General features: G+C 32.4%; 1 long non-coding RNA gene across 5 annotated transcripts in view; it reads right to left on the reverse strand.

Moving 5' to 3' along the window:
* LOC114578781 overlaps positions 1-15,160 on the reverse strand; it is a 34,388-nt gene extending 19,228 nt beyond the window's left edge. For all 5 annotated transcript variants that reach the window (XR_003699736.1, XR_003699735.1, XR_003699733.1 and 2 more), the window contains exon 1: positions 15,009-15,160. This is a non-coding gene — a long non-coding RNA (uncharacterized LOC114578781). The remainder of the gene's footprint in view (positions 1-15,008) is intronic.
* Between the last annotated feature and the right edge of the window lie 737 nt (positions 15,161-15,897).

Below are 15,897 nucleotides of genomic sequence, written 5' to 3' on the forward strand. Positions count from 1 at the left end.
GATTTTTGAAGCCCTCTATTTAAGCTTTCTCTAATAACATCATAAGTGTTTTAGCACGCATTGAGTCTCTATTCTTCTAGATGATTAGCTAAAAATAGTAACTGCTAATCTTGAGTATTTAAAAATCATAATAGTCGATCCATATCATCTAGAACGATTAGTTTAGATGATGAAAAATAGTCGCTAATCACAATTTATGTAATATTTTTATTTTAAATTTTGTTATGATCATACAAGATGATATACATCATCCTAGATAATTTATAATAATTATGCCCAAATTAATATGGTGATTAGGGAATAATTATGGTTAATTTATTCAATTATATCAAACCAGATGATCCATTTGAATAATACTGAATAATCTAGTATATTTTGTATAATGATCCCTTATCATTCAAGATAAAAAACCATAATTTTCTTTTAATCATCCAAGAGTATCATATTGGACATCCTGAGATATTTGTAGGATGTTCAATTATATCATACCAGATGATCCATTTGGATCATACTGAATGATTTAATATATTTTGTATAATGATATCCTATCATTCAAGATAAAAAATCATAATTTTCTTTTAATCATCCAAGAGTATCATATTGGACATCCTGAGATGTTTGTAGGATGATATGAAGATCACCACCCATCATCCCATGTTGTACTGGATGATCATTATAGTATATTAAATTAATCATCTAGGATGATCATAAGATCATACTGGATTATCTATATAAATACTTATATTGATCGTATAGAGCAAAGGTGATCGTCCTAGATGATCAGTTGTATAAAATTAAAAAATTAGGGCTTCTATTGGAGGCTATTGTTGAAACTTGTTAATTATGAATTAGGTTGTTAGACCTAAGCTTATGTCCCGTAAGGCTAACCAAGAGGGGGGGGGGGAGATGAATTGGTAATTTAAAAAATTCTTTCTCTTTAAACAGATTAAAGTTTTAGTAAAATTTTAAAACAAATTTTCAACCACAGATGAACACAAAAGTAGTAAAGTAAAAAATAACAGAAAATAAAAAGACACAAGATTTATAGTGGTTCGGTCAAACACGACCTACATCCACTTCTTGAAGTCTCCCACTTCAGGTATTGTACTATTACCACAAGTGTCTCTTCTTTTGCGCCCACAGTAAGGATGAGAAGCCTTCACAAAATCTCTCTTCCACCACTACCCAATGCGACATAGAACCGTCGGCTGTTCACACTCTCCAAGTGTAAGCAGAGAACCTTCATCCTTTCACACTCTCCAAGTGTAGGCAGAGAACCTTTTGATTGTTCACACTCCTTGAGTGTCGGCAGAGAATCAGATCTCCTTGAAAGATCTTCTCACAAGAAATTTAGAAGGATCAGAGAAAAGAGTGAAGTAATCACAAATTACAAATAGAGATTCTTATCTTTGAGTAACCAAGTGAACCCTTCATGCTCTAGTAGTAAGAGTTCTCCTTTAAACACTCTCTCTCACTCTCTCCTTCAATCTGTATTGAGTATGCACAAAGACCAAAAGATAAAAATTTTAAGACAGTCAAAACTGGACCTTTTATAGAAAAGATATGAAAAGCTGTCCAAAAAATTGCAATTTTTAATTTCTAACAGTCCACGATCGTCCCATGCGATCCAATTTTGTAAGTACAAATAATATATGAATTAGTACGAACTACTTTTGTACCTGATAATCATCCCATATGAACTAAGTTCATCTGGTACGAACAATTATTCCCAAAGTTCATTGGTACAAAAATGCAGGATGAATTTCAAGTCTTTAGAATAGAAAACATCATCCTGGAATGAATCATAAATATCTCTAGATGAATAATTCATTTTTGCCAATCTAGAGCCCATCATCTTGGGACGAATGATAATTATCGTCTGGATGAATCCATCCAGAGAGCATCGTCCTAGGACGCATGATAAATATCGTTCGAACAAACGCGTCTAGAGCCCATCGTCCTGGGACGAATGAAAAACATCGTCTGGATGAATAGTTCTTTTTGGCGAATACAGAGCCCTTCGTCCTAGGATGAACCATAATTTTTATTCGGACGAACACATGTAGAGAGCATCATCCTTGAATGAATGATAATTATCATTTGAATGAACGAGACCATAGTCCATCATCCTGGGATGAATGAAAAACATCGTCTAGATGAATAGTACTTAGAAAAATTTTGGCCCACTATGTTTGTTCTTTCGCTCATTCAAGAGTTTTAACTGACCATATTGTCCTATACGAATATGGTTTGTACTGTACAATCAGTTTTAAAATTATGAATTTTAACTCTCCCCCGGTGTGTGTGTGTGTGTGTGTGTGTGTGTTAAGTTACTTAATTACAATCACACACTCTCTCATATTCAAATAAAGAGAAAAATACAGGCTTCAACATTATAAAACATTGTAAGCAGATCTTGATTTGAAGTCTTTAACAATTTGGAGTATGATTTTCCTGAAAAGTTAGTACACATAAGAGCAAAAACAATTCTTTTAAAATGTGTTAGGAGAAGATAATAATCAAAATAATAATATTTGGAATCATCAAAACATACAAGTTGCAAGAATGTAAATATGCAAAGCTAAGTAGCAACTCTCTCAACAAACTCCCCACTTTTTATGATGGCGAAACAATTATTTTTTGTATAAATTTGAAATTTCTAAGTTTCTCTTAAACTCCCCCTGAATAAATAAGCATGTGAGAATAAGGGGTATTTTTGTTAAACTAATCACACATTTTTTTTTAATTTTTAAATTTTAAAGTTTTTCACACACAAAAATAATCACACTAAAACAACAAAACAAATAAAATATGAACACAAAAATACTAACAATACGTCAAAACACTTCAACTCAAAAACACTTCAAACCAAAATACATCAAACAATATTTATCCCCCTTTTTGACAACAGCAAAAAGAAAAGAAGGAAGAAACTAAAGCAATCCAGAAATATAAGGAGTTATATGAGAAGCCTATAATAGTTGATCCTGAAAGAGATTGAGTTATTTATACAACTAAAATAAAATCTCATTAGAGAAATAGAAGGATTCATATAATTTAAGTATAGATATAACACAGATAAGAAAAAAAATATCAAGAGCATGAATCAGTTTAGATAATGAGATAAGAAAAATTATTGCAAAGTAGATGAATGAAAAATTTGTAAATATCAAATTTCAATACACAATAAAATTGGACAGAAGATTAATCTAAATTTGAAGATTAAAACATTTGAGGAAAGAACATATACTTGTGACGCTTTGCACATCTTTTCAATATTTTATTTGTGGGCTAATTTTATGCCTCTTTTTCAAATTGTGAACTATTGCACATTCTTTTGATTTTTGTATATTTATATATTTCCAAGTATTTATTTGATATTTCCAAAATTAATAATCTAAAATCTCAAATTTCTCTAAGTACAACGATATTTATATTGAAAAGAGAAATAAAAAAATAAGAAAACATCAAATTTGCAATAATAATATTAAAATTATATTAGTCTAACAAGAGACATGAGATTGATATTCTTAACTAGATCGAGTTATAACACAACTTAAATTTTTGAAAAATTAGATTTTCTAATGAATTTTATTTTATATTATATTTCAAAATATAGCACTTGGTAGATCAATATTTAAGGATAATCATATAAACTATCAAACATTTCTAGAGACATGACAAAATAACTTTTATTGATATCATGATGAATGATAAATTATTTGAGAACATAGGATATCAATACACATAGATGCAATCAAATATAAGACATAAAAACATAGAACATGAAGACATAAAAAACATAACAACTAACAAAGCATTATATCACATCACCACTGCTAAAGAAAATCATAAAAGAAGTACAATCATCACTCAAAGGGGTCCTGATCTGGAGGAGGTCCTTGGTTGAAGAAGTTAAAATAGCTACTCATCATAGCCATATTCGAGTTGACAGCATCGAGTTGGCCTCGCATCCAACCCATGTCCTGCTGGTGCTGTGCATCCTACTCCAGTAGATGAGTCTCAATTTGATCAAAACAGTGATCAAAATGAGTCTCAAGATGATTAAACCTATGAACCATATCTTAAAAGTTTGGTTCACGAGGCGCACGTGCAGGTGCTCTTTCCTCCCCCTCAGTGTCAGCACCTTCATCATATTTTGTAAAGATAGATCAGAATGATCCATCATTGTAGAATAGAGGCTCTTCAAGATGAGACACATCAGGATCAACTAATTCATACTTCTTATTAATAATATAAGCCACAAGGTGTCCTAGTGCAATGTTCTTCTTTCTCTTATGGGATAGATGGCCAATTTCAGAAAGCCCATAAAGATAGTCAAGAATGAGTTGGTCTTCATTAATGGATTGACCAGTAAGAATCAAATAAGTAATAGTGAAAAGAAGAGGTGTGATATTAATTCTATCACCAGTTTTTGGTATGGTAGAAGTTTTAAGCACATGCTGGATGATTTTAGCATCTTGATGTAAAGTGTTCACTTTGGGCAAATGACATTCTTGTCTAATCCCTCTAAGCAGTCAGTTAATCTCACTCCAATCAAAAGTTGTGGAAGAAATAAAAGTGTGGGTTCATATTCCTTTAGTCCTTAAGTTTAAGAAAGCTCCCAGATCCTGCTTGGTTATTTCTACATTATTTTCTAGAACAAAGGATCTAATCCTATCATGATCAGAGTTAAAGATCATGTTCTTTAGGAATTAATGAAATGTAAAAATATTGAAAGAGTAAATTAGAGTAAGGATAAACTCAAACTGAGTGGAAGCAAAGAGTGGTAGTATCTAATAAATTGTATTCTTTTGAATCAAAACTCTGGACGGAGTCAATTTTACAAATACAAACCTAGGGAATGATGCTTTATTTTCTTTGGAAAGAAATTTGACATTGGCATTCCTAGGCCCCATGGTGAGTTCCTTAGCTTGCCTAACCTTCTTGCCAGAGCTAGCCATTAGAAAAGATAAAAAAGGAATAGAAGGTAGAAAAGGCTTTTGAGGTGAATGAAGTTTAAAATCTAAACCTTTACAATTTAAAGAAAAAATGACCTTTCGTACGAACAAAATTTATATTCATCCTGTACGAAACTTGGTTCGTACGTATGAATGAAAATTTCATATATACGAATGCATACGTTAGAAATGAAAAGACTTCTTGTAATCATATGAGTTATGAGGCATCCTTTCATACAGACTTTTTAACAAATGATTTGGGACGATCGATTATTTAAGATCAGAAATCAAAACTTATCCTTATTTATATTACCATCTAGATGCGTACATACGATTGAATACATATCATCCAGACAATCTTGATGATCATTCAGACGAACTGTATTGAAAATTTAAAAACTACATGCAAACTGTTCAACTCAACAATTAATACGCTACAGAATTCATCCTGTATAAAAATATTTTCATATAGACAAATGTCACACTTAGAAAATTTCATACCAATGCTCAAAAATATGAATTTTGATGTGAGAGTACATAAAAAAAAGACATGAAATTATAAAAACAAACACGAACACAAACTGAAAAGAAAAACACATACAGAAAATCAGAAAATCACAAAACACACAAGTAAAATACATATTAATGTTGCAGAAACCTTTATTTAAGCATTCAAATCAATCACACCAAGCCTTGTTCTTAATGTACTGAAAGTATCAAAGGCTAATGGTTTAGTAAAAATATCAGCAAGTTGATTTTCAGTTGAAACATGATTGAGTTCAATTTCTCCTTTGGATATATGATCCCTTATGAAATGATGCCTAATGTCTATATCTTTGGTACTTGAATGTTGAATATGATTTTTGGAAATACAAATGACACTAGTGTTAACATAATAAATAGGAATAGTGCCTATTGCTAATCCTAAATCAATTAACTATTAGTTCAATCAAAGTACTTGTGCCACACAACTTCCTAAGGCAATGTATTCAGCTTAAGCATTAGATAGGGCTATAGAATTCTGTTTTTTACTGGACCAAAAAATAAAAGAATTTCCAATAAATTGACATATTCCAGAAGTACTCTTTCTATCAACCCTACAACCTGTAAAGTTAAAATTTGAATATCCAATTATTTCAAATGAAGAGCTAAACTTAGGATACCAAATCCCTAAGTTTTGAGTTCCTAAGTGATATCTCAAAATCCTTTTTATTGCTGTCAAATGTGATTCTTTTGGATCTGATTGAAATCTAGCATATAAATAAACACTAAACATGATATCTGGTCGGCTAGCTGTCAAGTAAAATAAATATCCAATAATTCCTCTAAATTTCTTTTGATCAATAGATTTTCCCTTAGGGTCCTTATCCAACTGAACAGAGGAACTCATAGGTGTACTGACAGGTCTAGCATTGTCCATTTTATACTTTTTAAGGATGTCCTTAACATAGTTCAATTGACTAAGAAATGTACCCTCCTCAATTTGTTTAATGCTAAAGCCTAGAAAGTAACTCGAATATCTCATTAGACTCATCTTAAATTCACTACTCATTATTTTAAAAAAATCATTAAAAAGATTTTTATTTAAAGATCCAATGATTTTATCATCAACATAAATTTGTATAATGAGTATATCCTCTCCCAATTTCTTCAAAAAAAGAGTTGTGTCCACACTTCCTTTTTCAAAAGAACTCTCAAGTAGGAAGGTGCTCAACCTCTCATACCAAACCCTAGATGCCTCTTTCAATCCGTATAATGCCTTTTTAATTTTAAAATATGATTTGGGTGTTTAGAATTTTCAAAGTCTGGAGGTTGTTCTAAATAAACATCCTCTTGAATCACTCCATTTAAAAAGACACTTTTAATATCAATTTGATACAATTTAAATCCTCTAAAACAGGTAAAGGCTAACAAAATCCTAATTGCTTCAAGTCTAGATATAGGGGAAAAAGTCTCATCAAAATCAATCCCTTTAATCTAATTATACCGTTTAACCATTAATCTAGCCTTATTTCTAATGACTACTCCTGAGTCATTCATTTTGTTCTTGAATATCCACTTAGTTCCAATACATTTTGATCCTTTGACCTTGCAATTAATTCCCAAACTTCATTTATTATAAATTAATTTAATTCTTCTTGCATAGCCAATATCCAAAATTCATCTGAAAGTGCTTAATCAATATTTATGGGTTCTATCATTAAAATAAAGGCTGAATGATTAACTTCTTTATTCAATTCATGCCTAATCCTAACACCCTCATTAGGTTCACCTTTAATTAATTCCTTTGGGTGGTTTTTAGAAAATCTCAAATCTCTAGGCATCAGGTTTTCTATCTCCAAATTTTCATCCAAATTTATTTTCTCAATCTTTTGAGAGTCAACTCTATCTCATCCTCTTCAACAACCAGCTCTTCCAAAATTCCAAATTCATCAAATACAAAATGTGTAGTCTCCTCAATTACCAAAGTTCTTTTATTAAATATTTTATAAGATTTTTCAACACTTGAGTATCTTATAAAAATTCTTTCATCTGATTTTGGATCAAATTTTTCTAAGGCAGATTTTCCATTGTTATGAATGAACACATTACATCCAAAAACATGCAAATATGATAAATTAGGTGTTCTCCCATTAATTAACTCATAGGGTGTTTTATTCAAGTTTCATCTTACATTCACTCTATTCAGAATATAACATGCTGTGCTAACCGCCTCAGCGCAAAAATATTTAGGAAGTGAATATTCTGCCAACATGGCTCGAGCGACTTCAATTAATATTTTATTTTTCCTTTATACTACCCCATTCTACTGAGGGGTTCTAGGTGCAAAACAATTATGATCAATCCCTTTCTCCTTACAAAATTCCTCAAAATTTTCATTTTCAACCTCAAATTTTCCATTTTCAAATTCTCTTCCATGATCACTTTGAATTGTCAAAATCTTGCATCCTTGTTTACTTTGAATCCAAGTTGAAAAATTTTTAAATTCTTCAAATGATTCACTCTTATGATATAGAAATCTAACCCATGTGAATCCCAAGAAATCATCCATAATTACAAATTCGTATACCTTCCCACCTAGACTTATAGTTTCAACTGATCCAAAAAGATCCATATGTAAAATCTCCAATAGTTTACTAGTTCTAAGATCCTTATTGGACTAAAAAGATGACTTCACCTATTTTCCTAGTTGACAAGCATCACAAAGGTGGTTCTTAGTAAAGTCTAATTTTGGTATACCTTTCACTAGGTTCTTTTGGATAATTCTCATAAAGTTTTTCATGCTAGAGTGACAAAGTCTTCTATGCTAAATCCATGACTCATCAAAAATAGTTTTTAAACAAAAGCTGTAGGAGTTTTGATATAGTTCAAGTCTAGCATATACACATTATTTACCATAATATCATTCAAAACATCAGTACCATTCAGGCTTAATATGCAGCTAGTAGGAAAAATTTTTTACACAATAACCTTTATCACATAACTGATTGATATTCAGAAGATTATGCTTTAATCCTTCTACTAACAAAACATTTTCTATAAAAAAGTTTTTCAATTTCCCAATTATATCTGACCCTACCACCTTCCTTGTGGTGTTATCTCCAAATGTAACTCTGCCTCCACTCCTGGCTTCCAGCGATATGAATTGTGCAGTATCTCTAATTATATGCTTTGAGAAATCGCTGTCCATGTACCATATGCTCTCATGAGGCCTTGTGTGAGAGCGATACTTTAAAAACATCAAACATTAGACCTAGGAACCCAAACAAGTTTGGGTTCACTTTTTTACAAATTATAAACAGATGCATATATGTTATGTTTAGGTTTATGCATCTTAGGTCTCCACAACAAATGAGTTTTCTTATCCAATGTACATGTGTGTGCTATATGTCCAAGCAATCCATAATTAAAGCATTTGACTCGAGGAAATGGGTTTCTTAATCTTCTATAGTTTTTCTTTCTATTCATTGATTGCATAAATTTAGGATACAAAATAGGATTAGTAAAATCTTCAAGTCTTGGGGGTATCCTATTATCCTCAAGATATTTTATCTTTAGTTTATAAAATGAATTCATATCTTCCAATATACAATTTGTATAATTTATCCAATAGTTTTTGCTCTTAAATTCATCCTTAAAATCTTTAAATTCATTTTCAAGTTCTACATAGGATGATTTTAAATTTTTATGGTTCTTATTCAATTAGTCAAACTCATCAAGTAATTTTATGTGGTTGTTATCAATTAAAGCATGATCTTTCCTAAGGATCTCTTATTCTCATTGTAGTTCATGTAACTCTAAGTTCAGACTAGCATGCACTTTCTTTAACTTCCTATATGCAACATGTATGCATTCAAAAACTTCTAAAAGTTTATTGTAAGTGAAGTCACATACCTCTTCTTGATATGATTGATCAAGATTATCGGTCATTAGGCATAGATTAATGACTTCTTCTTCCTTTTTAGTTTCTGATGAGTCTGAAGCTAAGTCCGCCCAAAAAGCATTTTGGAATTTCTTCTTACCCTTCTTCACTATTGGTTTCTCCTCTATCTTCTCCTTACTAGGAGTGGATTTGAGTTTTGGGCAGTCTGACTTAATATGTCCAGGTTTCCTGCACTCATAGCAAATAACATCATTTGAAACCTTAATATTCCTATTAAATTTACCTCGATTCCATTGTTGGTATCTATTTTGCTTCCTCTTCAGAAAACTTCTAAACTGTCTAGTCATTAGTGCGATGTCGCCTTCATCCTAAGGTTGTGAAAGATCACTCTCCGACTCCTCCACTTTCAGTGCTATATTCTTCTTCCTTCGTGGTTCACCTGCATCAATCTTTCTTTAACTCACTCCTTGCTCGTAAGCAATTAGTGATCCAAGAAGATTGTCAATAGAGTAAACATTTAAATCTTTAGACTATGTAATCGTAGTTATTTTTGCATCATATATAGTAGGAAAATAACAAAGTATCTTATTAAACATTTCAGTGTTCATTAGTTCCCTACCAAATGCATGTAAAGAGGTGACTATTTGTGTGAATCTTATGTACATGTCAGAAATAGATTCATTAGGTTTCATACAAAATAACTCATAGTCTTGCAACAAGATATTAAGTTTGAATAGTTTAACTTCATTAGTCCCTTCATATGTTATACAAAGTTTATCCCATATGTCATTTCCACTCTTGTAAGTGGAAACCCGTATGTAATCTTCTAACATAAGTACACAAAAGAAACTATTTAAACATTTAACATTTAGTTGTGCTAAGTCACGTTCTTCTACTGTCCAATCCGCAAATAGTGTTTCTACTCTAATGCCATCAACTAGTCTAATTGATTTTGTATACCTTTTTTGTACTAAAATCCACATGTGATAATCAAGTGACTGTAAAAATATAGACATGCGTGTTTTTCAAAAATCAAATGGGATATTATCAAACAAAGGAGGTCTTGTGATCGAATATCCTTCAGGTGTATTTCGATTTTTGAATGTAGCAATGGTCGTTAATCAAAAAGTAGTTTAAACTTTTGGTTTTGAAACAAAGCTCTCTTATATCACTTGTTGAAACTTGTTAATTATGAATTAAGTTGTTAGAACTAAGATTATGTTCCAAAAGACTAACCAAGAGGGGTGGTGAATTGGTAATTTAAAAAATTCTTCCTCTTTAAACCGATTAAAGTTTGAGTGAAATTTTTAAAACAAATTTTCAACCACATGTCAACACAAAAGCAGTAAAGTAAAAAAACAACATAAAATAAAAGTACACAAGATTTATAGTGGTTCGGTCAAACACGACCTACATCCACTCTCTGAAGTCTCCCATTTCAGGCATTGCACTATTACCATAAGTGTCTCTCATTTTGCCCCCACAGCAAGGCGGAGAAGCTTTCACAAAAACTCTCTTTCACCACTACCCGGTGCGGCAGAGAACCGTCGTCTTTTTACACCCTCCAAGTGTCGGCAGAGAACCGTTGGCTGTTCACACTCTCCAAGTGTAGGCAGAGAACCTTCGTCCTTTCATACTCTCCAGGTGTAGGCAGAGAACCCTTCAGCTGTTCACACTCATCGAGTGTCGGCAGAGAACCGGACTTCTTGAAAAATCTTCTCACAAGAAATCTAGAAGGACAAGAGAAAAGAGTGAAGTAATCACAATTCACAAATGGAGATCCTTACTTTTAAGAAATCAAGTGAACTCTTCACGCTCCAGTAGTAAGAACTCTCCTTCAAACACTCTCTCCTTCAATCTCCCTTTAGTATGCACGAAGACCAAAAGACAAAAAAAAAATTTAAGACAGCCAAAACAGGACCTTTTATAGAAAAGACACGAAAAACAGTCCAAAATTGCAATTTTCAATTTCTGACCGTCCACGTTATCCTGTACGATCCAATTTCGTACGTACGAATAGTGTAAAAACTGTTACGTATGAAACATATATGAATCAGTACGAACTACCTTCGTACCCGATAATCGTCCCGTACAAACTAATTCATCCGGTACGAATAGTTATTCCCAAAGTTCGTTGGTACGAAAATGCATGATGAATTTCAAGTCTCCAGAACAGAGAAGATCATCCTGGGATGAACCATAAGTATCATATGGATGAATAGTTCATTTTGGCCAATCCAGAGCCCATCGTCCTGGAACGAACTATATTTATCGTCTGGACGAACCCATCTAGAGAGCACCGTCCTAGGATGCAAAATAAATATCGTTCGAATGTACGCGTCCAGAGCCCATCATCTTGGGACGAACGAAAAATATCGTCTGGACGAATAGTTCATTTTGACGAATACAGAACCCTTCGTCTTGGGACGAACCCTAATGTTCGTCCGGACGAACGCATCTAGAGAGCATCGTCCTGAAACGAATGATAATTATCTTTTGAACGAACATGTCCAGAGCCCATCGTCCTGGGATGAACGAAAATATCGTCTGGACGAATAGTATTTAAAAAAGAATTTTGGCCCTCTCTGTTCATTCTTTCGCTCGTTTGAGAGTTTTAACTGACCAAATCGTCCCGTACGAACATGGTTCGTACTGTACGATCAATTTCAAAAATTATGAATTTTAACTCTCCCCCGGTGTATGTGTGATAAGTTACTTAATTACAATCACACACTCTCTCTCAGATTCAAATAAAGAAAAAATACATACTTCAATATTACAACACATTCTAAGCAAATTTTGATTTGAAGTTTTTAACAATCTGGAGTATGATTTTCCTAAAAAGTTAGTACACAAAAGCAAAAACAATTCTTCTAAAATGTGTTAAGAGAAGATAATAATCAAAACAATAATATTTGGAATCATCAAAACATACAAGTTGCAAGAATGTAAATCATGCAAAGCTAAATAACAACTCTCTCAACAATTTTTGCCTCATCTAAATTATAATATAATTCGACATAGCTCGTAGGAGATATTTGTTCAATAAACTTATAAACACTAAAAGATCATGCTCTTGCTTGAAAGTGAGCTGCAGTGTTCGCTACGAATCTCCTATTGTCGCCTATAGGCTAGTTGTGTGTAGTACGAATTTACTCTCCTACTCATAGATGAATTGTAGCAAGCTTTACAAGTTTGTTAATATTGTTTGTAAGCAAACAAATTCATTACAAATCATTTGTTGTTGCTTGTAGGCGAGTTGCATTAAGTATAAATCCTCTAATATTGTTTGTAAGCGAGTAGATATGCGCATTAAGAGTCCTAATTTACCCTCGTAAGCAAGTTGCCTCATTTGAGCCTTTTATTAACACCCGTAGGTGAGTTGTCGTTTACATTATAGGTCCTCTGCTTGTTCCTTTTTATTCGTTCAAAGCAACAAAATTATACTTTAGAGTTTGTATTTTCATCCACATTGTGTATTTAGGTTTTATTTTATTTTTTTCAAATTGTTACATGTTAAGTTAATAAGTTGTTCTTACAAGTCCACCGTTCACCGAAAAACTCAGCAAACTACCGACATCTCCCTAGTTTAGGAGAAATTTTGGGAGTCTAGGCCTACCCACCACACTAATAAAGGCGTGCATTGTTAGGATATATCAAATGGCAATGCGGTTGTGGTCTTCAATCTTACATGCCAAAAAAGGCGTGCATAGATCTTTAAGTACCTGCATAGAAGCTTGCAAATTTTCCCGCCAGCATGAAGCATGAAAGAGTGCACAAGTACTTAATTTTATCCCGTTGTGCTAAGAAAAATACGCACAAGGCTTACCCGATCGTAGCAAACATCACATCAAGCTTCCTCCCACCGGCTAAGAAAAGCGTGCATAGGAGGTCTACTCGTTGCACCGCAAGCATTGACAACAGGAATTGAGATTTAGAGTTTAGCAAGTATTATACCTTTGCACAAGAGACGGTGACAGTGGAATCTAGAGCACGAGGAATCAAAACACAAAAATACTCTTTTTTCTTTTCGTTTTTTTTTTTTGGAAATCTGCTCTCTTCTCTCTTTTTTTTCTTTTTTGATTTTGCTTTTCTTTTCTTTTTTTATACTAATAATAATAGTAATAATAACAACAATAATAACAATAATAGAAAGAGGGAGATTATGCAAGAGTGAGAAAATGAATTCTCTATTAGGGAGAGAGTGGCCAGCAGTTTGGAATGTTGTAGATGTAAACGGTTGTTTGGTATGAGGAGGTTTTCTCACATCTATTTGGGATGCCAAGCTTATGCATTTAAACCCACAAATTACGGGAGACACCAGCAAAACGAGGAAGAAAGTAAGTAGTTGTTTGCACCATTCAATTTGGGCATGCAGGAGCATTAGCATCAAAGAGTAAAAGTGTCAAACTATGATGGGAGAACAATAATCAAAACCATCCACTTGGTTATAGACATGAAAAAATGATCTTCAATATACACAATCATATTTTCATGCTTAAAATTTTATGATTTGCGATATTTTTAGTATTGTCAAGATGGAATTACTACACGACCTTGGTTGACGCACCAAAGAGATTGCTGGAACTTTACAATAACAAGTTGGATATGCAATCAAAATCAAATGCATGGAAATCAATTAATCTAATTTTGGCATTAAAATTTGATGCAAGCATGAACAAAAGAGTATTAAATTGTGGAGCCTAATTTTTGGCTTAAGAACAAAAATGCACCTATGTTATTCAGTATTTGTAGGATATTTCATCAGGAAATTTAGTGAATTTTACCATATTTTAGCTCCTATAGATTTTACCTAAGAGATTGCTGGAACTTTACAATAAAAAGTTGGATTTGCTATAAAATCAAATGCACGAAAATTAATTAATCTAGTTTAGCATTGAAATTTGGTACAAGCATGAACAACAAAGTATTAAATTGTGGATCCTAATTTTTGCCCTAAGAACAAAAATGCACCTATGTTATCCAGTATTTGTAGGTCATTTCATCAGGACATTTTGTGGATTTTACTATATTTTAGCTGCTATAGATTTGTTTCTTTATAAATATGGGATCACCATTTTTATATAGTATAAGTGAAATTATGGTTGCAATTCCCACAATCAAACTATGGTGAAATCAATAGCGATGGTAGTAGCAATGTAACCATCATTTGGATGAACATGTCATAAAATTTTTTCTTTAATGATCTTCTTTTATGCTTTATATTCTTTTTTACTCCTAGTTTTTGAATTAGCTTTTGCCTACTTCGCAAGTTCTCTATGCTAAGATTTATTTTTTTATTTGTTCATATGAAAAGAAATGAATCGATTTTTGTTATTTGTTCCAAAGACAACCAGGGAAATGAAAAGGGTAATGCGGGCACTTAATGGCAGACCAAATACAATTTGTAAATTCTGATGTGTAACTTCCTGTGTAAGAAAAGGCAATGTAACAGCACCCCTCAGCCATGCCACGTCGTTCATAATTGAGTTTTGTGCATTTATGAAACTTCTATGACTTTAAATTAAGGGAATCTAGAAAATTATTGTTGAATCCAGTTTGTATCGGGAAGTTGGCTGAACATACAATGTTTTCTTCATGTAAGTACAAATATTTAACAGAAAAAAAAAAAAAGATTTTCTTGCCGATAGCATATAGGATACCTTTCTTTAAGAACGGAGACATTACTCGCCGGAAGCCACACCATACCGACTATCAGCAGGGTTGGCTTCCAACTTGCGACAAGAATTCTGATCTCCCAACCTCTTCCTCGCTCAAGGACCCAATTCTCACTGCTTCATTGCTCCAGTAGCCTCACCGGTCTGCCCGCACTCGCCGGACCGCCCTCTAAAGCCGGTGTGGGCTTCACATCGCCACAGTTGCTCTCCGCCGAGATTTGTCGGCACTTACTACTTATATATTCATCATTTATAAACAAAATAAATTTCCAATATAATTAAAAGATAAATTTAATGAAGATTATATTATATTAATTATTAAAATGGCATTAATTAAAAATAGAATATTTAAAAATAGAACTCGAATATTTAGATATATATAATATAATGTGAAATATATAATTAAATATTTGGGAAATTTACATACATACCACTTTATAACATCCTATTTACATATCTAACACTTAAAATTTTAATATTACATGCATACCAACCTATACTATTTAATATCAAATATGCATCATATTTCCTTGCCTACCATCATATATTTCATTTTTACCATCATATTTGATATAGAAATGAACTAGTGGGTGGTATGCAAAGTGTAGATATTGAAAGTGTTTATGGTGGATAAATATGTAAATAAAATAGTATAGAGTGGTATGTACGTAAATCTAAAAACAATATTACATGAATATAAAAAGATATATATAAAATATTAGCAAGTTCTATTCTTCTTCATTTTTATTACTAATTTTTACATAGTCAAGAGTTGGGCCTCAACTATTATATCATTGGCTTTATAAAGCTCCAATCCCTTGGAAAGCTTTCCCTTCTCAAGAAATGTTTCTTTGACACACTCAACCCTAAGCTC

This window comes from Dendrobium catenatum, unplaced genomic scaffold (genome assembly GCF_001605985.2).
Source record: "Dendrobium catenatum unplaced genomic scaffold, ASM160598v2 original_scaffold_155404, whole genome shotgun sequence".
Classification (NCBI taxonomy): domain Eukaryota; kingdom Viridiplantae; phylum Streptophyta; class Magnoliopsida; order Asparagales; family Orchidaceae; genus Dendrobium; species Dendrobium catenatum.